We start from the raw sequence: 24,433 nt of genomic DNA on the forward strand, positions 1-24,433 counted from the left end.
ATTAGAATAGCTCTCCAATTTCTTAGCCTTCGTACACGCAATGTTTAAGGAAACGCTAGAGTAAATGAAACTGTAAATAGACAGGAGCTCTTCTTAGTTTTCATACAAGTTATGATGGCTGCAGCTCCTATCTGCGTCCCGGTGACCGGAGCCAAGGGATTATCTGCGGAACCCTTGATTTATCTCTCGGGCAAGGAGCTAGATACGCCCTTTTCATCTCGGTTTGATCACACCTGTGCATTAAAACGCAGTGCTCGGTACCATCGAGGTGTAAGAGGTTCAAGGATGAGCGGGAAACTTTGTTAATAAGGAGACGGGCACCGCCCAACGTGGGGCTCGAACCCACGACCCTGAGATTAAGAGTCTCATGCTCTACCGACTGAGCTAGCCGGGCGCCGGTAGAGCTGGTGGTTAACTTGTCCCTGTTGACGGCAATTTGACAAGGTATACTTCCTGGCTTTTCATCATGTGCTGACCGGATTCGAGAGTAGCACACCCTGTTCTTTGTTGATTACTGTACCTCCAGCAGCGCAAATGTCAGTAATCATTGAAATGTACGACCTACAATCTCCTCAGCATGCCCGCGTGGACTCCTCAGTGATCATCCTTCTACGTTCTGCTGTAGTTTTCATGCAAGTGAAAACCGTGCTCCAAATAACAGCGGCACAGTTGTATCCTGCGGTAAGCATTCTTCTAATTCCATCGTTTTGCTCCAGGTAAAAGGTAGCGCATCATAGTGTTGATATTCCAAGGTTTCAGAGTCCGTATTGGATGGCTTGGATGCAGACATCGCTCAGAGCTCCCAGTATGATTTTCCCGAGTTCAGTTTTGCAGTGTTTTAGTGCTTTACTACTTCCAGTGGGCCTTTGAATGCTCTGCTAAGTAGAGACGTGACATAATTACTAATGCGACCGAGTGTGCTGGCTGTTCCTGGTTCGTAATGATTACAGTGAGAAATCAATATAAACATAACTGCTTCGATTTCGAGGTTCAGTTGAAGCTTTCAAAGAAACTATCAAAGACCTCAGAACAACCGAAGACACATTTGGTCATCTCCGTATTGGTGAAGATTAAAGAGTCCCGCAAGTGTCAAGCTTGCACAAACACACACCAGAGAGAAACTCAGGACAGAATTTAAAGAAAGGGAGATGCAGACTATTTGAAGGCACTTTGCTAACCCAATGGCATGCTTATGAATCGTGCATAGGACACACGTAGCAGAGGATGGTTTCGATCCATCGACCTCTGGGTTATGGGCCCAGCACGCTTCCGCTGCGCCACTCTGCTGACGGCCCCTCTGCGTGTGGCGCACAACTGCTCTTTTTATTTCCTACATAAGTGATGAAAGAGTTGAAAGTTTCAACGACAAACGCAGACGTCACTTTGAGCGCTTGGTGTTGTAGCACAAATCATCACATGCTGCTCTACACTGGATTATAAAAGCCGACACATTTTCCAAACATTTTAATGCTGGAGTCACACTGTAGTATTAATAACAGTGCGATACTCGAGGAGCGTAGTGGGATCGCGGTGGCTCATCAGACCGCCCCGGGACAGGGGGCCCGCGTCAGGATGGCCGAGCGGTCTAAGGCGCTGCGTTCAGGTCGCAGTCTCCCCTGGAGGCGTGGGTTCGAATCCCACTCCTGACAAAAAGCTTGCTCAGTGCCGTCTCCAGTCGGGTGCAAATGGGTGAAGCAGCCTGACGCAGGGAACGTGCGCCGATAGGCGTAGGTGTATCCCCTGCCTCTTCCGATTTAGCTCGTGCTCCATAGGATGGAAGCGGATGCTCTGGCTTTTTGACTCGAATATAACCTGATCACAACAGAAGGCCGTGCAGCCCAGTGCTGGTTTAAGAATGCCTCGTGTCTTCAGGCCCCTATTCCTTCAGGTTACCCCTTTGGAATAGTCGTCCGAAAAAGACGGGAAAGGAAAAGCATGTAAGCTCCCACACACTGCGTTAGCATTAGCGGTTGGAATCTGATGGGAGAAAAGCAACCTGGCTCGCCGTCAAGCAATCCATCCCTGGTCTCCCACGTGACAGGCGGGGATACGCACCACTATACTAACGAGGAGCGCTTGCTTGGCGCTTGAAGACACTTCCTCTTGCGGCTACTACTGTTTCCGGTTTCGTCTTTTCTTTTCATTCCTCCCAGAGGAGCGCATGAAAACGTTTCCATCTGCGCCATCCTCACCCCTCCAATGCTATGGTCCCTGCTCCTCCTGGTGCACTGCAAACACTCATTCAGCCGGTTCTTTCAGTTTGAATAATTAGGTCTTCAAAGGCTGGAAGTAGGGCGCAAAAGACATGCCAATGCCAAAAGCGTGGCTGTGTGCTTCCAGCTGTGAAATGTCACTGGTGGATGTTGAAGACATTACTTCCAAGGCAGCAGGTCCAAGCGATTTAGCGTTTGTACAAGAAGCAGGAAGAGAGAAACGGCACTCCGCCTTTTTCTGGGCAGGCCGAAGCGACAGGAGAAGGGCGCCGTAGTGGGCAGGATTCGAGCCGACGCGGGGAGACCCCAATGGCTTTCTAGCCCATCGTCTTAACCGCTCGGCCACGACTACAGGGAGCGCCGCCGCCGCCGGCTTGCGATCATTTAACACGGAGGGCGAGGCGGCGGCGGTAACCTTTTTCAATGTCGCTCTCCGCTTCCCCCCAAAAAAAAGCCAAATGACATGCTAGCACTCGGACACCCTTCAGAAGACTGAAGGGTGGCTTAAAGCTGGAAGGATTAGGTCTCCCCGTTCCGACGCGACAATCGAACTTCCTTAGGCAGAGAGAAAGCAACATCGAGGAGCGTCAACAAGACTTTAGAAGCTGCGCCACACGCCACTTTCAGTCGCAGTCACAGCAGTTTTAAAGGCAGGAATCGCCTTTGCGAACGCCATGAGAAACAGAACGCAAGCTCAGGTCCTGCGGTTTAACAAACAGCCACGGCTTTCATGCGACTGGACATTTCTTTTCTGGAGCGAATTCACTTTCAACTTCAAGAAATTCACACAACTTGCGAAATACGAAATACAAATCTGGCTCATCGCTGCACAAGAAATACCGCCGGCTGGCAAGAAAATGACAACGGTGTTTTTCCTTAACGAAAAACTTCCCATGGAGAAAAACAACGGCTGTGCGTCTCTGTCGGCTTGATTCAGTTTAATGCAAGTATTCATTCTCCTCCTGGAAAATACAGCTTGCGAAAGATGAAATACAATTCTTGGCTTTTCTGGGTGAGTGCAGAAGAAATCCTGCCGGCTGGCAGAAGAATTCCAGCCTTTTTTACTCTTTAACCAGAAACTTGCGAATGATACAAAGCAAGCGGGGTGCGTTTCTGTGCAGCTGTTAACTGAACAGCTGCTGCTTCAAGCCCACCCAGGGCTCATTCCGATTTCAACATCATGCCCCCTGAAGGTAGACTGGATTTCTTTGCGAAGCATTCACCTTTTGGACGTTTCAGGAAAGGTGCGTGTCGATGCCAGACTTGAAAAGCTTTCCATACAAAGAAACAACATAGTGCTTTTGATTGATGGGAAACGGCAAGAGCGGTTTGAGCAGCTCCGGCCTCTCAACCGCTTTACAATGTGATCGGCACCTCGGTAGCCAGTTTAGAAGGCTGAAAAGGATGCTGGAAGCACAGCGACGTTCTAAAACCAGCGCTTGAAAAGCATCTGCATACATAAAATGTCCATTTCCCCAAAGCTGAATCTGCATCTTCAGAAGATTGTCAGCTATACGTTTTCGTTCTTTGTTTCCTTTTTTTACGACAAGCTTTCGAGAAATGAACTGTCTATTGTGATGAAGGCTGCATTAGAAATTGTGCATCTAGCTTAGTTCAATGAAATCGGGAGGTGCACCTGTCTCAAGCGGATGGCTCTTTGCAGGCACACTACGGAAACCTGCGGGCGCAAGTTGGGAGAAGTGACTCTTGCAGAGTGTTGAGCTTCGAGAAGAGGGCTCCGCTCAGGAAGATATTTCCACATGTTGAAGAGTCGCTTTTCGCCCTTTCTTTCCCACATTTTTCCAGTGCGGTTATTGATCGCGTTCAAAATGTTTTCCCAACGTACGTGTTACCTGCAAAATCACAGTGAAACTGTTATGCCCAAAAGATTCCTAATAGTTATTGTATTAGAATAGCTCTCCAATTTCTTAGCCTTCGTACACGCAATGTTTAAGGAAACGCTAGAGTAAATGAAACTGTAAATAGACAGGAGCTCTTCTTAGTTTTCATACAAGTTATGATGGCTGCAGCTCCTATCTGCGTCCCGGTGACCGGAGCCAAGGGATTATCTGCGGAACCCTTGATTTATCTCTCGGGCAAGGAGCTAGATACGCCCTTTTCATCTCGGTTTGATCACACCTGTGCATTAAAACGCAGTGCTCGGTACCATCGAGGTGTAAGAGGTTCAAGGATGAGCGGGAAACTTTGTTAATAAGGAGACGGGCACCGCCCAACGTGGGGCTCGAACCCACGACCCTGAGATTAAGAGTCTCATGCTCTACCGACTGAGCTAGCCGGGCGCCGGTAGAGCTGGTGGTTAACTTGTCCCTGTTGACGGCAATTTGACAAGGTATACTTCCTGGCTTTTCATCATGTGCTGACCGGATTCGAGAGTAGCACACCCTGTTCTTTGTTGATTACTGTACCTCCAGCAGCGCAAATGTCAGTAATCATTGAAATGTACGACCTACAATCTCCTCAGCATGCCCGCGTGGACTCCTCAGTGATCATCCTTCTACGTTCTGCTGTAGTTTTCATGCAAGTGAAAACCGTGCTCCAAATAACAGCGGCACAGTTGTATCCTGCGGTAAGCATTCTTCTAATTCCATCGTTTTGCTCCAGGTAAAAGGTAGCGCATCATAGTGTTGATATTCCAAGGTTTCAGAGTCCGTATTGGATGGCTTGGATGCAGACATCGCTCAGAGCTCCCAGTATGATTTTCCCGAGTTCAGTTTTGCAGTGTTTTAGTGCTTTACTACTTCCAGTGGGCCTTTGAATGCTCTGCTAAGTAGAGACGTGACATAATTACTAATGCGACCGAGTGTGCTGGCTGTTCCTGGTTCGTAATGATTACAGTGAGAAATCAATATAAACATAACTGCTTCGATTTCGAGGTTCAGTTGAAGCTTTCAAAGAAACTATCAAAGACCTCAGAACAACCGAAGACACATTTGGTCATCTCCGTATTGGTGAAGATTAAAGAGTCCCGCAAGTGTCAAGCTTGCACAAACACACACCAGAGAGAAACTCAGGACAGAATTTAAAGAAAGGGAGATGCAGACTATTTGAAGGCACTTTGCTAACCCAATGGCATGCTTATGAATCGTGCATAGGACACACGTAGCAGAGGATGGTTTCGATCCATCGACCTCTGGGTTATGGGCCCAGCACGCTTCCGCTGCGCCACTCTGCTGACGGCCCCTCTGCGTGTGGCGCACAACTGCTCTTTTTATTTCCTACATAAGTGATGAAAGAGTTGAAAGTTTCAACGACAAACGCAGACGTCACTTTGAGCGCTTGGTGTTGTAGCACAAATCATCACATGCTGCTCTACACTGGATTATAAAAGCCGACACATTTTCCAAACATTTTAATGCTGGAGTCACACTGTAGTATTAATAACAGTGCGATACTCGAGGAGCGTAGTGGGATCGCGGTGGCTCATCAGACCGCCCCGGGACAGGGGGCCCGCGTCAGGATGGCCGAGCGGTCTAAGGCGCTGCGTTCAGGTCGCAGTCTCCCCTGGAGGCGTGGGTTCGAATCCCACTCCTGACAAAAAGCTTGCTCAGTGCCGTCTCCAGTCGGGTGCAAATGGGTGAAGCAGCCTGACGCAGGGAACGTGCGCCGATAGGCGTAGGTGTATCCCCTGCCTCTTCCGATTTAGCTCGTGCTCCATAGGATGGAAGCGGATGCTCTGGCTTTTTGACTCGAATATAACCTGATCACAACAGAAGGCCGTGCAGCCCAGTGCTGGTTTAAGAATGCCTCGTGTCTTCAGGCCCCTATTCCTTCAGGTTACCCCTTTGGAATAGTCGTCCGAAAAAGACGGGAAAGGAAAAGCATGTAAGCTCCCACACACTGCGTTAGCATTAGCGGTTGGAATCTGATGGGAGAAAAGCAACCTGGCTCGCCGTCAAGCAATCCATCCCTGGTCTCCCACGTGACAGGCGGGGATACGCACCACTATACTAACGAGGAGCGCTTGCTTGGCGCTTGAAGACACTTCCTCTTGCGGCTACTACTGTTTCCGGTTTCGTCTTTTCTTTTCATTCCTCCCAGAGGAGCGCATGAAAACGTTTCCATCTGCGCCATCCTCACCCCTCCAATGCTATGGTCCCTGCTCCTCCTGGTGCACTGCAAACACTCATTCAGCCGGTTCTTTCAGTTTGAATAATTAGGTCTTCAAAGGCTGGAAGTAGGGCGCAAAAGACATGCCAATGCCAAAAGCGTGGCTGTGTGCTTCCAGCTGTGAAATGTCACTGGTGGATGTTGAAGACATTACTTCCAAGGCAGCAGGTCCAAGCGATTTAGCGTTTGTACAAGAAGCAGGAAGAGAGAAACGGCACTCCGCCTTTTTCTGGGCAGGCCGAAGCGACAGGAGAAGGGCGCCGTAGTGGGCAGGATTCGAGCCGACGCGGGGAGACCCCAATGGCTTTCTAGCCCATCGTCTTAACCGCTCGGCCACGACTACAGGGAGCGCCGCCGCCGCCGGCTTGCGATCATTTAACACGGAGGGCGAGGCGGCGGCGGTAACCTTTTTCAATGTCGCTCTCCGCTTCCCCCCAAAAAAAAGCCAAATGACATGCTAGCACTCGGACACCCTTCAGAAGACTGAAGGGTGGCTTAAAGCTGGAAGGATTAGGTCTCCCCGTTCCGACGCGACAATCGAACTTCCTTAGGCAGAGAGAAAGCAACATCGAGGAGCGTCAACAAGACTTTAGAAGCTGCGCCACACGCCACTTTCAGTCGCAGTCACAGCAGTTTTAAAGGCAGGAATCGCCTTTGCGAACGCCATGAGAAACAGAACGCAAGCTCAGGTCCTGCGGTTTAACAAACAGCCACGGCTTTCATGCGACTGGACATTTCTTTTCTGGAGCGAATTCACTTTCAACTTCAAGAAATTCACACAACTTGCGAAATACGAAATACAAATCTGGCTCATCGCTGCACAAGAAATACCGCCGGCTGGCAAGAAAATGACAACGGTGTTTTTCCTTAACGAAAAACTTCCCATGGAGAAAAACAACGGCTGTGCGTCTCTGTCGGCTTGATTCAGTTTAATGCAAGTATTCATTCTCCTCCTGGAAAATACAGCTTGCGAAAGATGAAATACAATTCTTGGCTTTTCTGGGTGAGTGCAGAAGAAATCCTGCCGGCTGGCAGAAGAATTCCAGCCTTTTTTACTCTTTAACCAGAAACTTGCGAATGATACAAAGCAAGCGGGGTGCGTTTCTGTGCAGCTGTTAACTGAACAGCTGCTGCTTCAAGCCCACCCAGGGCTCATTCCGATTTCAACATCATGCCCCCTGAAGGTAGACTGGATTTCTTTGCGAAGCATTCACCTTTTGGACGTTTCAGGAAAGGTGCGTGTCGATGCCAGACTTGAAAAGCTTTCCATACAAAGAAACAACATAGTGCTTTTGATTGATGGGAAACGGCAAGAGCGGTTTGAGCAGCTCCGGCCTCTCAACCGCTTTACAATGTGATCGGCACCTCGGTAGCCAGTTTAGAAGGCTGAAAAGGATGCTGGAAGCACAGCGACGTTCTAAAACCAGCGCTTGAAAAGCATCTGCATACATAAAATGTCCATTTCCCCAAAGCTGAATCTGCATCTTCAGAAGATTGTCAGCTATACGTTTTCGTTCTTTGTTTCCTTTTTTTACGACAAGCTTTCGAGAAATGAACTGTCTATTGTGATGAAGGCTGCATTAGAAATTGTGCATCTAGCTTAGTTCAATGAAATCGGGAGGTGCACCTGTCTCAAGCGGATGGCTCTTTGCAGGCACACTACGGAAACCTGCGGGCGCAAGTTGGGAGAAGTGACTCTTGCAGAGTGTTGAGCTTCGAGAAGAGGGCTCCGCTCAGGAAGATATTTCCACATGTTGAAGAGTCGCTTTTCGCCCTTTCTTTCCCACATTTTTCCAGTGCGGTTATTGATCGCGTTCAAAATGTTTTCCCAACGTACGTGTTACCTGCAAAATCACAGTGAAACTGTTATGCCCAAAAGATTCCTAATAGTTATTGTATTAGAATAGCTCTCCAATTTCTTAGCCTTCGTACACGCAATGTTTAAGGAAACGCTAGAGTAAATGAAACTGTAAATAGACAGGAGCTCTTCTTAGTTTTCATACAAGTTATGATGGCTGCAGCTCCTATCTGCGTCCCGGTGACCGGAGCCAAGGGATTATCTGCGGAACCCTTGATTTATCTCTCGGGCAAGGAGCTAGATACGCCCTTTTCATCTCGGTTTGATCACACCTGTGCATTAAAACGCAGTGCTCGGTACCATCGAGGTGTAAGAGGTTCAAGGATGAGCGGGAAACTTTGTTAATAAGGAGACGGGCACCGCCCAACGTGGGGCTCGAACCCACGACCCTGAGATTAAGAGTCTCATGCTCTACCGACTGAGCTAGCCGGGCGCCGGTAGAGCTGGTGGTTAACTTGTCCCTGTTGACGGCAATTTGACAAGGTATACTTCCTGGCTTTTCATCATGTGCTGACCGGATTCGAGAGTAGCACACCCTGTTCTTTGTTGATTACTGTACCTCCAGCAGCGCAAATGTCAGTAATCATTGAAATGTACGACCTACAATCTCCTCAGCATGCCCGCGTGGACTCCTCAGTGATCATCCTTCTACGTTCTGCTGTAGTTTTCATGCAAGTGAAAACCGTGCTCCAAATAACAGCGGCACAGTTGTATCCTGCGGTAAGCATTCTTCTAATTCCATCGTTTTGCTCCAGGTAAAAGGTAGCGCATCATAGTGTTGATATTCCAAGGTTTCAGAGTCCGTATTGGATGGCTTGGATGCAGACATCGCTCAGAGCTCCCAGTATGATTTTCCCGAGTTCAGTTTTGCAGTGTTTTAGTGCTTTACTACTTCCAGTGGGCCTTTGAATGCTCTGCTAAGTAGAGACGTGACATAATTACTAATGCGACCGAGTGTGCTGGCTGTTCCTGGTTCGTAATGATTACAGTGAGAAATCAATATAAACATAACTGCTTCGATTTCGAGGTTCAGTTGAAGCTTTCAAAGAAACTATCAAAGACCTCAGAACAACCGAAGACACATTTGGTCATCTCCGTATTGGTGAAGATTAAAGAGTCCCGCAAGTGTCAAGCTTGCACAAACACACACCAGAGAGAAACTCAGGACAGAATTTAAAGAAAGGGAGATGCAGACTATTTGAAGGCACTTTGCTAACCCAATGGCATGCTTATGAATCGTGCATAGGACACACGTAGCAGAGGATGGTTTCGATCCATCGACCTCTGGGTTATGGGCCCAGCACGCTTCCGCTGCGCCACTCTGCTGACGGCCCCTCTGCGTGTGGCGCACAACTGCTCTTTTTATTTCCTACATAAGTGATGAAAGAGTTGAAAGTTTCAACGACAAACGCAGACGTCACTTTGAGCGCTTGGTGTTGTAGCACAAATCATCACATGCTGCTCTACACTGGATTATAAAAGCCGACACATTTTCCAAACATTTTAATGCTGGAGTCACACTGTAGTATTAATAACAGTGCGATACTCGAGGAGCGTAGTGGGATCGCGGTGGCTCATCAGACCGCCCCGGGACAGGGGGCCCGCGTCAGGATGGCCGAGCGGTCTAAGGCGCTGCGTTCAGGTCGCAGTCTCCCCTGGAGGCGTGGGTTCGAATCCCACTCCTGACAAAAAGCTTGCTCAGTGCCGTCTCCAGTCGGGTGCAAATGGGTGAAGCAGCCTGACGCAGGGAACGTGCGCCGATAGGCGTAGGTGTATCCCCTGCCTCTTCCGATTTAGCTCGTGCTCCATAGGATGGAAGCGGATGCTCTGGCTTTTTGACTCGAATATAACCTGATCACAACAGAAGGCCGTGCAGCCCAGTGCTGGTTTAAGAATGCCTCGTGTCTTCAGGCCCCTATTCCTTCAGGTTACCCCTTTGGAATAGTCGTCCGAAAAAGACGGGAAAGGAAAAGCATGTAAGCTCCCACACACTGCGTTAGCATTAGCGGTTGGAATCTGATGGGAGAAAAGCAACCTGGCTCGCCGTCAAGCAATCCATCCCTGGTCTCCCACGTGACAGGCGGGGATACGCACCACTATACTAACGAGGAGCGCTTGCTTGGCGCTTGAAGACACTTCCTCTTGCGGCTACTACTGTTTCCGGTTTCGTCTTTTCTTTTCATTCCTCCCAGAGGAGCGCATGAAAACGTTTCCATCTGCGCCATCCTCACCCCTCCAATGCTATGGTCCCTGCTCCTCCTGGTGCACTGCAAACACTCATTCAGCCGGTTCTTTCAGTTTGAATAATTAGGTCTTCAAAGGCTGGAAGTAGGGCGCAAAAGACATGCCAATGCCAAAAGCGTGGCTGTGTGCTTCCAGCTGTGAAATGTCACTGGTGGATGTTGAAGACATTACTTCCAAGGCAGCAGGTCCAAGCGATTTAGCGTTTGTACAAGAAGCAGGAAGAGAGAAACGGCACTCCGCCTTTTTCTGGGCAGGCCGAAGCGACAGGAGAAGGGCGCCGTAGTGGGCAGGATTCGAGCCGACGCGGGGAGACCCCAATGGCTTTCTAGCCCATCGTCTTAACCGCTCGGCCACGACTACAGGGAGCGCCGCCGCCGCCGGCTTGCGATCATTTAACACGGAGGGCGAGGCGGCGGCGGTAACCTTTTTCAATGTCGCTCTCCGCTTCCCCCCAAAAAAAAGCCAAATGACATGCTAGCACTCGGACACCCTTCAGAAGACTGAAGGGTGGCTTAAAGCTGGAAGGATTAGGTCTCCCCGTTCCGACGCGACAATCGAACTTCCTTAGGCAGAGAGAAAGCAACATCGAGGAGCGTCAACAAGACTTTAGAAGCTGCGCCACACGCCACTTTCAGTCGCAGTCACAGCAGTTTTAAAGGCAGGAATCGCCTTTGCGAACGCCATGAGAAACAGAACGCAAGCTCAGGTCCTGCGGTTTAACAAACAGCCACGGCTTTCATGCGACTGGACATTTCTTTTCTGGAGCGAATTCACTTTCAACTTCAAGAAATTCACACAACTTGCGAAATACGAAATACAAATCTGGCTCATCGCTGCACAAGAAATACCGCCGGCTGGCAAGAAAATGACAACGGTGTTTTTCCTTAACGAAAAACTTCCCATGGAGAAAAACAACGGCTGTGCGTCTCTGTCGGCTTGATTCAGTTTAATGCAAGTATTCATTCTCCTCCTGGAAAATACAGCTTGCGAAAGATGAAATACAATTCTTGGCTTTTCTGGGTGAGTGCAGAAGAAATCCTGCCGGCTGGCAGAAGAATTCCAGCCTTTTTTACTCTTTAACCAGAAACTTGCGAATGATACAAAGCAAGCGGGGTGCGTTTCTGTGCAGCTGTTAACTGAACAGCTGCTGCTTCAAGCCCACCCAGGGCTCATTCCGATTTCAACATCATGCCCCCTGAAGGTAGACTGGATTTCTTTGCGAAGCATTCACCTTTTGGACGTTTCAGGAAAGGTGCGTGTCGATGCCAGACTTGAAAAGCTTTCCATACAAAGAAACAACATAGTGCTTTTGATTGATGGGAAACGGCAAGAGCGGTTTGAGCAGCTCCGGCCTCTCAACCGCTTTACAATGTGATCGGCACCTCGGTAGCCAGTTTAGAAGGCTGAAAAGGATGCTGGAAGCACAGCGACGTTCTAAAACCAGCGCTTGAAAAGCATCTGCATACATAAAATGTCCATTTCCCCAAAGCTGAATCTGCATCTTCAGAAGATTGTCAGCTATACGTTTTCGTTCTTTGTTTCCTTTTTTTACGACAAGCTTTCGAGAAATGAACTGTCTATTGTGATGAAGGCTGCATTAGAAATTGTGCATCTAGCTTAGTTCAATGAAATCGGGAGGTGCACCTGTCTCAAGCGGATGGCTCTTTGCAGGCACACTACGGAAACCTGCGGGCGCAAGTTGGGAGAAGTGACTCTTGCAGAGTGTTGAGCTTCGAGAAGAGGGCTCCGCTCAGGAAGATATTTCCACATGTTGAAGAGTCGCTTTTCGCCCTTTCTTTCCCACATTTTTCCAGTGCGGTTATTGATCGCGTTCAAAATGTTTTCCCAACGTACGTGTTACCTGCAAAATCACAGTGAAACTGTTATGCCCAAAAGATTCCTAATAGTTATTGTATTAGAATAGCTCTCCAATTTCTTAGCCTTCGTACACGCAATGTTTAAGGAAACGCTAGAGTAAATGAAACTGTAAATAGACAGGAGCTCTTCTTAGTTTTCATACAAGTTATGATGGCTGCAGCTCCTATCTGCGTCCCGGTGACCGGAGCCAAGGGATTATCTGCGGAACCCTTGATTTATCTCTCGGGCAAGGAGCTAGATACGCCCTTTTCATCTCGGTTTGATCACACCTGTGCATTAAAACGCAGTGCTCGGTACCATCGAGGTGTAAGAGGTTCAAGGATGAGCGGGAAACTTTGTTAATAAGGAGACGGGCACCGCCCAACGTGGGGCTCGAACCCACGACCCTGAGATTAAGAGTCTCATGCTCTACCGACTGAGCTAGCCGGGCGCCGGTAGAGCTGGTGGTTAACTTGTCCCTGTTGACGGCAATTTGACAAGGTATACTTCCTGGCTTTTCATCATGTGCTGACCGGATTCGAGAGTAGCACACCCTGTTCTTTGTTGATTACTGTACCTCCAGCAGCGCAAATGTCAGTAATCATTGAAATGTACGACCTACAATCTCCTCAGCATGCCCGCGTGGACTCCTCAGTGATCATCCTTCTACGTTCTGCTGTAGTTTTCATGCAAGTGAAAACCGTGCTCCAAATAACAGCGGCACAGTTGTATCCTGCGGTAAGCATTCTTCTAATTCCATCGTTTTGCTCCAGGTAAAAGGTAGCGCATCATAGTGTTGATATTCCAAGGTTTCAGAGTCCGTATTGGATGGCTTGGATGCAGACATCGCTCAGAGCTCCCAGTATGATTTTCCCGAGTTCAGTTTTGCAGTGTTTTAGTGCTTTACTACTTCCAGTGGGCCTTTGAATGCTCTGCTAAGTAGAGACGTGACATAATTACTAATGCGACCGAGTGTGCTGGCTGTTCCTGGTTCGTAATGATTACAGTGAGAAATCAATATAAACATAACTGCTTCGATTTCGAGGTTCAGTTGAAGCTTTCAAAGAAACTATCAAAGACCTCAGAACAACCGAAGACACATTTGGTCATCTCCGTATTGGTGAAGATTAAAGAGTCCCGCAAGTGTCAAGCTTGCACAAACACACACCAGAGAGAAACTCAGGACAGAATTTAAAGAAAGGGAGATGCAGACTATTTGAAGGCACTTTGCTAACCCAATGGCATGCTTATGAATCGTGCATAGGACACACGTAGCAGAGGATGGTTTCGATCCATCGACCTCTGGGTTATGGGCCCAGCACGCTTCCGCTGCGCCACTCTGCTGACGGCCCCTCTGCGTGTGGCGCACAACTGCTCTTTTTATTTCCTACATAAGTGATGAAAGAGTTGAAAGTTTCAACGACAAACGCAGACGTCACTTTGAGCGCTTGGTGTTGTAGCACAAATCATCACATGCTGCTCTACACTGGATTATAAAAGCCGACACATTTTCCAAACATTTTAATGCTGGAGTCACACTGTAGTATTAATAACAGTGCGATACTCGAGGAGCGTAGTGGGATCGCGGTGGCTCATCAGACCGCCCCGGGACAGGGGGCCCGCGTCAGGATGGCCGAGCGGTCTAAGGCGCTGCGTTCAGGTCGCAGTCTCCCCTGGAGGCGTGGGTTCGAATCCCACTCCTGACAAAAAGCTTGCTCAGTGCCGTCTCCAGTCGGGTGCAAATGGGTGAAGCAGCCTGACGCAGGGAACGTGCGCCGATAGGCGTAGGTGTATCCCCTGCCTCTTCCGATTTAGCTCGTGCTCCATAGGATGGAAGCGGATGCTCTGGCTTTTTGACTCGAATATAACCTGATCACAACAGAAGGCCGTGCAGCCCAGTGCTGGTTTAAGAATGCCTCGTGTCTTCAGGCCCCTATTCCTTCAGGTTACCCCTTTGGAATAGTCGTCCGAAAAAGACGGGAAAGGAAAAGCATGTAAGCTCCCACACACTGCGTTAGCATTAGCGGTTGGAATCTGATGGGAGAAAAGCAACCTGGCTCGCCGTCAAGCAATCCATCCCTGGTCTCCCACGTGACAGGCGGGGATACGCACCACTATACTAACGAGGAGCGCTTGCTTGGCGCTTGAAGACACTTCCTCTTGCGGCTACTACTGTTTCCGGTTTCGTCTTTTCTTTTCATTCCTCCCAGAGGAGCGCATGAAAACGTTTCCATCTGCGCCATCCTCACCCCTCCAATGCTATGGTCCCTGCTCCTCCTGGTGCACTGCAAACACTCATTCAGCCGGTTCTTTCAGTTTGAATAATTAGGTCTTCAAAGGCTGGAAGTAGGGCGCAAAAGACATGCCAATGCCAAAAGCGTGGCTGTGTGCTTCCAGCTGTGAAATGTCACTGGTGGATGTTGAAGACATTACTTCCAAGGCAGCAGGTCCAAGCGATTTAGCGTTTGTACAAGAAGCAGGAAGAGAGAAACGGCACTCCGCCTTTTTCTGGGCAGGCCGAAGCGACAGGAGAAGGGCGCCGTAGTGGGCAGGATTCGAGCCGACGCGGGGAGACCCCAATGGCTTTCTAGCCCATCGTCTTAACCGCTCGGCCACGACTACAGGGAGCGCCGCCGCCGCCGGCTTGCGATCATTTAACACGGAGGGCGAGGCGGCGGCGGTAACCTTTTTCAATGTCGCTCTCCGCTTCCCCCCCAAAAAAAGCCAAATGACATGCTAGCACTCGGACACCCTTCAGAAGACTGAAGGGTGGCTTAAAGCTGGAAGGATTAGGTCTCCCCGTTCCGACGCGACAATCGAACTTCCTTAGGCAGAGAGAAAGCAACATCGAGGAGCGTCAACAAGACTTTAGAAGCTGCGCCACACGCCACTTTCAGTCGCAGTCACAGCAGTTTTAAAGGCAGGAATCGCCTTTGCGAACGCCATGAGAAACAGAACGCAAGCTCAGGTCCTGCGGTTTAACAAACAGCCACGGCTTTCATGCGACTGGACATTTCTTTTCTGGAGCGAATTCACTTTCAACTTCAAGAAATTCACACAACTTGCGAAATACGAAATACAAATCTGGCTCATCGCTGCACAAGAAATACCGCCGGCTGGCAAGAAAATGACAACGGTGTTTTTCCTTAACGAAAAACTTCCCATGGAGAAAAACAACGGCTGTGCGTCTCTGTCGGCTTGATTCAGTTTAATGCAAGTATTCATTCTCCTCCTGGAAAATACAGCTTGCGAAAGATGAAATACAATTCTTGGCTTTTCTGGGTGAGTGCAGAAGAAATCCTGCCGGCTGGCAGAAGAATTCCAGCCTTTTTTACTCTTTAACCAGAAACTTGCGAATGATACAAAGCAAGCGGGGTGCGTTTCTGTGCAGCTGTTAACTGAACAGCTGCTGCTTCAAGCCCACCCAGGGCTCATTCCGATTTCAACATCATGCCCCCTGAAGGTAGACTGGATTTCTTTGCGAAGCATTCACCTTTTGGACGTTTCAGGAAAGGTGCGTGTCGATGCCAGACTTGAAAAGCTTTCCATACAAAGAAACAACATAGTGCTTTTGATTGATGGGAAACGGCAAGAGCGGTTTGAGCAGCTCCGGCCTCTCAACCGCTTTACAATGTGATCGGCACCTCGGTAGCCAGTTTAGAAGGCTGAAAAGGATGCTGGAAGCACAGCGACGTTCTAAAACCAGCGCTTGAAAAGCATCTGCATACATAAAATGTCCATTTCCCCAAAGCTGAATCTGCATCTTCAGAAGATTGTCAGCTATACGTTTTCGTTCTTTGTTTCCTTTTTTTACGACAAGCTTTCGAGAAATGAACTGTCTATTGTGATGAAGGCTGCATTAGAAATTGTGCATCTAGCTTAGTTCAATGAAATCGGGAGGTGCACCTGTCTCAAGCGGATGGCTCTTTGCAGGCACACTACGGAAACCTGCGGGCGCAAGTTGGGAGAAGTGACTCTTGCAGAGTGTTGAGCTTCGAGAAGAGGGCTCCGCTCAGGAAGATATTTCCACATGTTGAAGAGTCGCTTTTCGCCCTTTCTTTCCCACATTTTTCCAGTGCGGTTATTGATCGCGTTCAAAATGTTTTCCCAACGTACGTGTTACCTGCAAAATCACAGTGAAACTGTTATGCCCAAAAGATTCCTAATAGTTATTGTATTAGAATAGCTCTCCAATTTCTTAGCCTTCGTACACGCAATGTTTAAGGAAACGCTAGAGTAAATGAAACTGTAAATAGACAGGAGCTCTTCTTAGTTTTCATACAAGTTATGATGGCTGCAGCTCCTATCTGCGTCCCGGTGACCGGAGCCAAGGGATTATCTGCGGAACCCTTGATTTATCTCTCGGGCAAGGAGCTAGATACGCCCTTTTCATCTCGGTTTGATCACACCTGTGCATTAAAACGCAGTGCTCGGTACCATCGAGGTGTAAGAGGTTCAAGGATGAGCGGGAAACTTTGTTAATAAGGAGACGGGCACCGCCCAACGTGGGGCTCGAACCCACGACCCTGAGATTAAGAGTCTCATGCTCTACCGACTGAGCTAGCCGGGCGCCGGTAGAGCTGGTGGTTAACTTGTCCCTGTTGACGGCAATTTGACAAGGTATACTTCCTGGCTTTTCATCATGTGCTGACCGGATTCGAGAGTAGCACACCCTGTTCTTTGTTGATTACTGTACCTCCAGCAGCGCAAATGTCAGTAATCATTGAAATGTACGACCTACAATCTCCTCAGCATGCCCGCGTGGACTCCTCAGTGATCATCCTTCTACGTTCTGCTGTAGTTTTCATGCAAGTGAAAACCGTGCTCCAAATAACAGCGGCACAGTTGTATCCTGCGGTAAGCATTCTTCTAATTCCATCGTTTTGCTCCAGGTAAAAGGTAGCGCATCATAGTGTTGATATTCCAAGGTTTCAGAGTCCGTATTGGATGGCTTGGATGCAGACATCGCTCAGAGCTCCCAGTATGATTTTCCCGAGTTCAGTTTTGCAGTGTTTTAGTGCTTTACTACTTCCAGTGGGCCTTTGAATGCTCTGCTAAGTAGAGACGTGACATAATTACTAATGCGACCGAGTGTGCTGGCTGTTCCTGGTTCGTAATGATTACAGTGAGAAATCAATATAAACATAACTGCTTCGATTTCGAGGTTCAGTTGAAGCTTTCAAAGAAACTATCAAAGACCTCAGAACAACCGAAGACACATTTGGTCATCTCCGTATTGGTGAAGATTAAAGAGTCCCGCAAGTGTCAAGCTTGCACAAACACACACCAGAGAGAAACTCAGGACAGAATTTAAAGAAAGGGAGATGCAGACTATTTGAAGGCACTTTGCTAACCCAATGGCATGCTTATGAATCGTGCATAGGACACACGTAGCAGAGGATGGTTTCGATCCATCGACCTCTGGGTTATGGGCCCAGCACGCTTCCGCTGCGCCACTCTGCTGACGGCCCCTCTGCGTGTGGCGCACAACTGCTCTTTTTATTTCCTACATAAGTGATGAAAGAGTTGAAAGTTTCAACGACAAACGCAGACGTCACTTTGAGCGCTTGGTGTTGTAGCACAAATCATCACATGCTGCTCTACACTGGATTATAAAAGCCGACACATTTTCCAAACATTTTAATGCTGGAGTCACACTGTAGTATTAATAACAGTGCGATACTCGAGGAGCGTAGTGGGATCGCGGTGGCTCATCAGACCGCCCCGGGACAGGGGGCCCGCGTCAGGATGGCCGAGCGGTCTAAGGCGCTGCGTTCAGGTCGCAGTCTCCCCTGGAGGCGTGGGTTCGAATCCCACTCCTGACAAAAAGCTTGCTCAGTGCCGTCTCCAGTCGGGTGCAAATGGGTGAAGCAGCCTGACGCAGGGAACGTGCGCCGATAGGCGTAGGTGTATCCCCTGCCTCTTCCGATTTAGCTCGTGCTCCATAGGATGGAAGCGGATGCTCTGGCTTTTTGACTCGAATATAACCTGATCACAACAGAAGGCCGTGCAGCCCAGTGCTGGTTTAAGAATGCCTCGTGTCTTCAGGCCCCTATTCCTTCAGGTTACCCCTTTGGAATAGTCGTCCGAAAAAGACGGGAAAGGAAAAGCATGTAAGCTCCCACACACTGCGTTAGCATTAGCGGTTGGAATCTGATGGGAGAAAAGCAACCTGGCTCGCCGTCAAGCAATCCATCCCTGGTCTCCCACGTGACAGGCGGGGATACGCACCACTATACTAACGAGGAGCGCTTGCTTGGCGCTTGAAGACACTTCCTCTTGCGGCTACTACTGTTTCCGGTTTCGTCTTTTCTTTTCATTCCTCCCAGAGGAGCGCATGAAAACGTTTCCATCTGCGCCATCCTCACCCCTCCAATGCTATGGTCCCTGCTCCTCCTGGTGCACTGCAAACACTCATTCAGCCGGTTCTTTCAGTTTGAATAATTAGGTCTTCAAAGGCTGGAAGTAGGGCGCAAAAGACATGCCAATGCCAAAAGCGTGGCTGTGTGCTTCCAGCTGTGAAATGTCACTGGTGGATGTTGAAGACATTACTTCCAAGGCAGCAGGTCCAAGCGATTTAGCGTTTGTACAAGAAGCAGGAAGAGAGAAACGGCACTCCGCCTTTTTCTGGGCAGGCCGAAGCGACAGGAGAAGGGCGCCGTAGTGGGCAGGATTCGAGCCGACGCGGGGAGACCCCAATGGCTTTCTAGCCCATCGTCTTAACCGCTCGGCCACGACTACAGGGAGCGCCGCCGCCGCCGGCTTGCGATCATTTAACACGGAGGGCGAGGCGGCGGCGGTAACCTTTTTCAATGTCGCTCTCCGCTTCCCCCCAAAAAAAAGCCAAATGACATGCTAGCACTCGGACACCCTTCAGAAGACTGAAGGGTGGCTTAAAGCTGGAAGGATTAGGTCTCCCCGTTCCGACGCGACAATCGAACTTCCTTAGGCAGAGAGAAAGCAACATCGAGGAGCGTCAACAAGACTTTAGAAGCTGCGCCACACGCCACTTTCAGTCGCAGTCACAGCAGTTTTAAAGGCAGGAATCGCCTTTGCGAACGCCATGAGAAACAGAACGCAAGCTCAGGTCCTGCGGTTTAACAAACAGCCACGGCTTTCATGCGACTGGACATTTCTTTTCTGGAGCGAATTCACTTTCAACTTCAAGAAATTCACACAACTTGCGAAATACGAAATACAAATCTGGCTCATCGCTGCACAAGAAATACCGCCGGCTGGCAAGAAAATGACAACGGTGTTTTTCCTTAACGAAAAACTTCCCATGGAGAAAAACAACGGCTGTGCGTCTCTGTCGGCTTGATTCAGTTTAATGCAAGTATTCATTCTCCTCCTGGAAAATACAGCTTGCGAAAGATGAAATACAATTCTTGGCTTTTCTGGGTGAGTGCAGAAGAAATCCTGCCGGCTGGCAGAAGAATTCCAGCCTTTTTTACTCTTTAACCAGAAACTTGCGAATGATACAAAGCAAGCGGGGTGCGTTTCTGTGCAGCTGTTAACTGAACAGCTGCTGCTTCAAGCCCACCCAGGGCTCATTCCGATTTCAACATCATGCCCCCTGAAGGTAGACTGGATTTCTTTGCGAAGCATTCACCTTTTGGACGTTTCAGGAAAGGTGCGTGTCGATGCCAGACTTGAAAAGCTTTCCATACAAAGAAACAACATAGTGCTTTTGATTGATGGGAAACGGCAAGAGCGGTTTGAGCAGCTCCGGCCTCTCAACCGCTTTACAATGTGATCGGCACCTCGGTAGCCAGTTTAGAAGGCTGAAAAGGATGCTGGAAGCACAGCGACGTTCTAAAACCAGCGCTTGAAAAGCATCTGCATACATAAAATGTCCATTTCCCCAAAGCTGAATCTGCATCTTCAGAAGATTGTCAGCTATACGTTTTCGTTCTTTGTTTCCTTTTTTTACGACAAGCTTTCGAGAAATGAACTGTCTATTGTGATGAAGGCTGCATTAGAAATTGTGCATCTAGCTTAGTTCAATGAAATCGGGAGGTGCACCTGTCTCAAGCGGATGGCTCTTTGCAGGCACACTACGGAAACCTGCGGGCGCAAGTTGGGAGAAGTGACTCTTGCAGAGTGTTGAGCTTCGAGAAGAGGGCTCCGCTCAGGAAGATATTTCCACATGTTGAAGAGTCGCTTTTCGCCCTTTCTTTCCCACATTTTTCCAGTGCGGTTATTGATCGCGTTCAAAATGTTTTCCCAACGTACGTGTTACCTGCAAAATCACAGTGAAACTGTTATGCCCAAAAGATTCCTAATAGTTATTGTATTAGAATAGCTCTCCAATTTCTTAGCCTTCGTACACGCAATGTTTAAGGAAACGCTAGAGTAAATGAAACTGTAAATAGACAGGAGCTCTTCTTAGTTTTCATACAAGTTATGATGGCTGCAGCTCCTATCTGCGTCCCGGTGACCGGAGCCAAGGGATTATCTGCGGAACCCTTGATTTATCTCTCGGGCAAGGAGCTAGATACGCCCTTTTCATCTCGGTTTGATCACACCTGTGCATTAAAACGCAGTGCTCGGTACCATCGAGGTGTAAGAGGTTCAAGGATGAGCGGGAAACTTTGTTAATAAGGAGACGGGCACCGCCCAACGTGGGGCTCGAACCCACGACCCTGAGATTAAGAGTCTCATGCTCTACCGACTGAGCTAGCCGGGCGCCGGTAGAGCTGGTGGTTAACTTGTCCCTGTTGACGGCAATTTGACAAGGTATACTTCCTGGCTTTTCATCATGTGCTGACCGGATTCGAGAGTAGCACACCCTGTTCTTTGTTGATTACTGTACCTCCAGCAGCGCAAATGTCAGTAATCATTGAAATGTACGACCTACAATCTCCTCAGCATGCCCGCGTGGACTCCTCAGTGATCATCCTTCTACGTTCTGCTGTAGTTTTCATGCAAGTGAAAACCGTGCTCCAAATAACAGCGGCACAGTTGTATCCTGCGGTAAGCATTCTTCTAATTCCATCGTTTTGCTCCAGGTAAAAGGTAGCGCATCATAGTGTTGATATTCCAAGGTTTCAGAGTCCGTATTGGATGGCTTGGATGCAGACATCGCTCAGAGCTCCCAGTATGATTTTCCCGAGTTCAGTTTTGCAGTGTTTTAGTGCTTTACTACTTCCAGTGGGCCTTTGAATGCTCTGCTAAGTAGAGACGTGACATAATTACTAATGCGACCGAGTGTGCTGGCTGTTCCTGGTTCGTAATGATTACAGTGAGAAATCAATATAAACATAACTGCTTCGATTTCGAGGTTCAGTTGAAGCTTTCAAAGAAACTATCAAAGACCTCAGAACAACCGAAGACACATTTGGTCATCTCCGTATTGGTGAAGATTAAAGAGTCCCGCAAGTGTCAAGCTTGCACAAACACACACCAGAGAGAAACTCAGGACAGAATTTAAAGAAAGGGAGATGCAGACTATTTGAAGGCACTTTGCTAACCCAATGGCATGCTTATGAATCGTGCATAGGACACACGTAGCAGAGGATGGTTTCGATCCATCGACCTCTGGGTTATGGGCCCAGCACGCTTCCGCTGCGCCACTCTGCTGACGGCCCCTCTGCGTGTGGCGCACAACTGCTCTTTTTATTTCCTACATAAGTGATGAAAGAGTTGAAAGTTTCAACGACAAACGCAGACGTCACTTTGAGCGCTTGGTGTTGTAGCACAAATCATCACATGCTGCTCTACACTGGATTATAAAAGCCGACACATTTTCCAAACATTTTAATGCTGGAGTCACACTGTAGTATTAATAACAGTGCGATACTCGAGGAGCGTAGTGGGATCGCGGTGGCTCATCAGACCGCCCCGGGACAGGGGGCCCGCGTCAGGATGGCCGAGCGGTCTAAGGCGCTGCGTTCAGGTCGCAGTCTCCCCTGGAGGCGTGGGTTCGAATCCCACTCCTGACAAAAAGCTTGCTCAGTGCCGTCTCCAGTCGGGTGCAAATGGGTGAAGCAGCCTGACGCAGGGAACGTGCGCCGATAGGCGTAGGTGTATCCCCTGCCTCTTCCGATTTAGCTCGTGCTCCATAGGATGGAAGCGGATGCTCTGGCTTTTTGACTCGAATATAACCTGATCACAACAGAAGGCCGTGCAGCCCAGTGCTGGTTTAAGAATGCCTCGTGTCTTCAGGCCCCTATTCCTTCAGGTTACCCCTTTGGAATAGTCGTCCGAAAAAGACGGGAAAGGAAAAGCATGTAAGCTCCCACACACTGCGTTAGCATTAGCGGTTGGAATCTGATGGGAGAAAAGCAACCTGGCTCGCCGTCAAGCAATCCATCCCTGGTCTCCCACGTGACAGGCGGGGATACGCACCACTATACTAACGAGGAGCGCTTGCTTGGCGCTTGAAGACACTTCCTCTTGCGGCTACTACTGTTTCCGGTTTCGTCTTTTCTTTTCATTCCTCCCAGAGGAGCGCATGAAAACGTTTCCATCTGCGCCATCCTCACCCCTCCAATGCTATGGTCCCTGCTCCTCCTGGTGCACTGCAAACACTCATTCAGCCGGTTCTTTCAGTTTGAATAATTAGGTCTTCAAAGGCTGGAAGTAGGGCGCAAAAGACATGCCAATGCCAAAAGCGTGGCTGTGTGCTTCCAGCTGTGAAATGTCACTGGTGGATGTTGAAGACATTACTTCCAAGGCAGCAGGTCCAAGCGATTTAGCGTTTGTACAAGAAGCAGGAAGAGAGAAACGGCACTCCGCCTTTTTCTGGGCAGGCCGAAGCGACAGGAGAAGGGCGCCGTAGTGGGCAGGATTCGAGCCGACGCGGGGAGACCCCAATGGCTTTCTAGCCCATCGTCTTAACCGCTCGGCCACGACTACAGGGAGCGCCGCCGCCGCCGGCTTGCGATCATTTAACACGGAGGGCGAGGCGGCGGCGGTAACCTTTTTCAATGTCGCTCTCCGCTTCCCCCCAAAAAAAAGCCAAATGACATGCTAGCACTCGGACACCCTTCAGAAGACTGAAGGGTGGCTTAAAGCTGGAAGGATTAGGTCTCCCCGTTCCGACGCGACAATCGAACTTCCTTAGGCAGAGAGAAAGCAACATCGAGGAGCGTCAACAAGACTTTAGAAGCTGCGCCACACGCCACTTTCAGTCGCAGTCACAGCAGTTTTAAAGGCAGGAATCGCCTTTGCGAACGCCATGAGAAACAGAACGCAAGCTCAGGTCCTGCGGTTTAACAAACAGCCACGGCTTTCATGCGACTGGACATTTCTTTTCTGGAGCGAATTCACTTTCAACTTCAAGAAATTCACACAACTTGCGAAATACGAAATACAAATCTGGCTCATCGCTGCACAAGAAATACCGCCGGCTGGCAAGAAAATGACAACGGTGTTTTTCCTTAACGAAAAACTTCCCATGGAGAAAAACAACGGCTGTGCGTCTCTGTCGGCTTGATTCAGTTTAATGCAAGTATTCATTCTCCTCCTGGAAAATACAGCTTGCGAAAGATGAAATACAATTCTTGGCTTTTCTGGGTGAGTGCAGAAGAAATCCTGCCGGCTGGCAGAAGAATTCCAGCCTTTTTTACTCTTTAACCAGAAACTTGCGAATGATACAAAGCAAGCGGGGTGCGTTTCTGTGCAGCTGTTAACTGAACAGCTGCTGCTTCAAGCCCACCCAGGGCTCATTCCGATTTCAACATCATGCCCCCTGAAGGTAGACTGGATTTCTTTGCGAAGCATTCACCTTTTGGACGTTTCAGGAAAGGTGCGTGTCGATGCCAGACTTGAAAAGCTTTCCATACAAAGAAACAACATAGTGCTTTTGATTGATGGGAAACGGCAAGAGCGGTTTGAGCAGCTCCGGCCTCTCAACCGCTTTACAATGTGATCGGCACCTCGGTAGCCAGTTTAGAAGGCTGAAAAGGATGCTGGAAGCACAGCGACGTTCTAAAACCAGCGCTTGAAAAGCATCTGCATACATAAAATGTCCATTTCCCCAAAGCTGAATCTGCATCTTCAGAAGATTGTCAGCTATACGTTTTCGTTCTTTGTTTCCTTTTTTTACGACAAGCTTTCGAGAAATGAACTGTCTATTGTGATGAAGGCTGCATTAGAAATTGTGCATCTAGCTTAGTTCAATGAAATC

The 24,433-nt window shown here is 48.9% G+C and overlaps 18 non-coding genes across 18 annotated transcripts; 6 read left to right on the forward strand and 12 right to left on the reverse strand.

Annotated features, from left to right (window-relative positions):
- Nucleotides 1-321: 321 nt before the first annotated feature.
- Nucleotides 322-394, reverse strand: trnak-cuu (transfer RNA lysine (anticodon CUU)). Its single transcript has one exon. It is a non-coding gene; the product is annotated as a tRNA-Lys (tRNA).
- Nucleotides 395-1,215: 821 nt separating this feature from the next.
- Nucleotides 1,216-1,287, reverse strand: trnam-cau (transfer RNA methionine (anticodon CAU)). The gene has a single exon. It is a non-coding gene; the product is annotated as a tRNA-Met (tRNA).
- A 279-nt stretch (nt 1,288-1,566) lies between these two features.
- Nucleotides 1,567-1,649, forward strand: trnal-cag (transfer RNA leucine (anticodon CAG)). The gene has a single exon. It is a non-coding gene; the product is annotated as a tRNA-Leu (tRNA).
- Nucleotides 1,650-4,440: 2,791 nt separating this feature from the next.
- trnak-cuu (transfer RNA lysine (anticodon CUU)) lies at nt 4,441-4,513 on the reverse strand. The gene has a single exon. It is a non-coding gene; the product is annotated as a tRNA-Lys (tRNA).
- An 821-nt stretch (nt 4,514-5,334) lies between these two features.
- Nucleotides 5,335-5,406, reverse strand: trnam-cau (transfer RNA methionine (anticodon CAU)). The gene has a single exon. It is a non-coding gene; the product is annotated as a tRNA-Met (tRNA).
- Nucleotides 5,407-5,685: 279 nt separating this feature from the next.
- trnal-cag (transfer RNA leucine (anticodon CAG)) lies at nt 5,686-5,768 on the forward strand. The gene has a single exon. It is a non-coding gene; the product is annotated as a tRNA-Leu (tRNA).
- Nucleotides 5,769-8,559: 2,791 nt separating this feature from the next.
- Nucleotides 8,560-8,632, reverse strand: trnak-cuu (transfer RNA lysine (anticodon CUU)). The gene has a single exon. It is a non-coding gene; the product is annotated as a tRNA-Lys (tRNA).
- Nucleotides 8,633-9,453: 821 nt separating this feature from the next.
- Nucleotides 9,454-9,525, reverse strand: trnam-cau (transfer RNA methionine (anticodon CAU)). Its single transcript has one exon. It is a non-coding gene; the product is annotated as a tRNA-Met (tRNA).
- Nucleotides 9,526-9,804: 279 nt separating this feature from the next.
- trnal-cag (transfer RNA leucine (anticodon CAG)) lies at nt 9,805-9,887 on the forward strand. Its single transcript has one exon. It is a non-coding gene; the product is annotated as a tRNA-Leu (tRNA).
- A 2,791-nt stretch (nt 9,888-12,678) lies between these two features.
- Nucleotides 12,679-12,751, reverse strand: trnak-cuu (transfer RNA lysine (anticodon CUU)). Its single transcript has one exon. It is a non-coding gene; the product is annotated as a tRNA-Lys (tRNA).
- Nucleotides 12,752-13,572: 821 nt separating this feature from the next.
- Nucleotides 13,573-13,644, reverse strand: trnam-cau (transfer RNA methionine (anticodon CAU)). Its single transcript has one exon. It is a non-coding gene; the product is annotated as a tRNA-Met (tRNA).
- A 279-nt stretch (nt 13,645-13,923) lies between these two features.
- Nucleotides 13,924-14,006, forward strand: trnal-cag (transfer RNA leucine (anticodon CAG)). Its single transcript has one exon. It is a non-coding gene; the product is annotated as a tRNA-Leu (tRNA).
- Nucleotides 14,007-16,797: 2,791 nt separating this feature from the next.
- On the reverse strand, nt 16,798-16,870 carry trnak-cuu (transfer RNA lysine (anticodon CUU)). Its single transcript has one exon. It is a non-coding gene; the product is annotated as a tRNA-Lys (tRNA).
- Nucleotides 16,871-17,691: 821 nt separating this feature from the next.
- Nucleotides 17,692-17,763, reverse strand: trnam-cau (transfer RNA methionine (anticodon CAU)). Its single transcript has one exon. It is a non-coding gene; the product is annotated as a tRNA-Met (tRNA).
- A 279-nt stretch (nt 17,764-18,042) lies between these two features.
- trnal-cag (transfer RNA leucine (anticodon CAG)) lies at nt 18,043-18,125 on the forward strand. Its single transcript has one exon. It is a non-coding gene; the product is annotated as a tRNA-Leu (tRNA).
- A 2,791-nt stretch (nt 18,126-20,916) lies between these two features.
- Nucleotides 20,917-20,989, reverse strand: trnak-cuu (transfer RNA lysine (anticodon CUU)). The gene has a single exon. It is a non-coding gene; the product is annotated as a tRNA-Lys (tRNA).
- Nucleotides 20,990-21,810: 821 nt separating this feature from the next.
- trnam-cau (transfer RNA methionine (anticodon CAU)) lies at nt 21,811-21,882 on the reverse strand. Its single transcript has one exon. It is a non-coding gene; the product is annotated as a tRNA-Met (tRNA).
- Nucleotides 21,883-22,161: 279 nt separating this feature from the next.
- trnal-cag (transfer RNA leucine (anticodon CAG)) lies at nt 22,162-22,244 on the forward strand. Its single transcript has one exon. It is a non-coding gene; the product is annotated as a tRNA-Leu (tRNA).
- Nucleotides 22,245-24,433: the final 2,189 nt, after the last annotated feature.

The sequence above is a fragment of the Lepisosteus oculatus genome, unplaced genomic scaffold (assembly GCF_040954835.1).
Source record: "Lepisosteus oculatus isolate fLepOcu1 unplaced genomic scaffold, fLepOcu1.hap2 HAP2_SCAFFOLD_95, whole genome shotgun sequence".
In the NCBI taxonomy this organism is placed as follows: domain Eukaryota; kingdom Metazoa; phylum Chordata; class Actinopteri; order Semionotiformes; family Lepisosteidae; genus Lepisosteus; species Lepisosteus oculatus.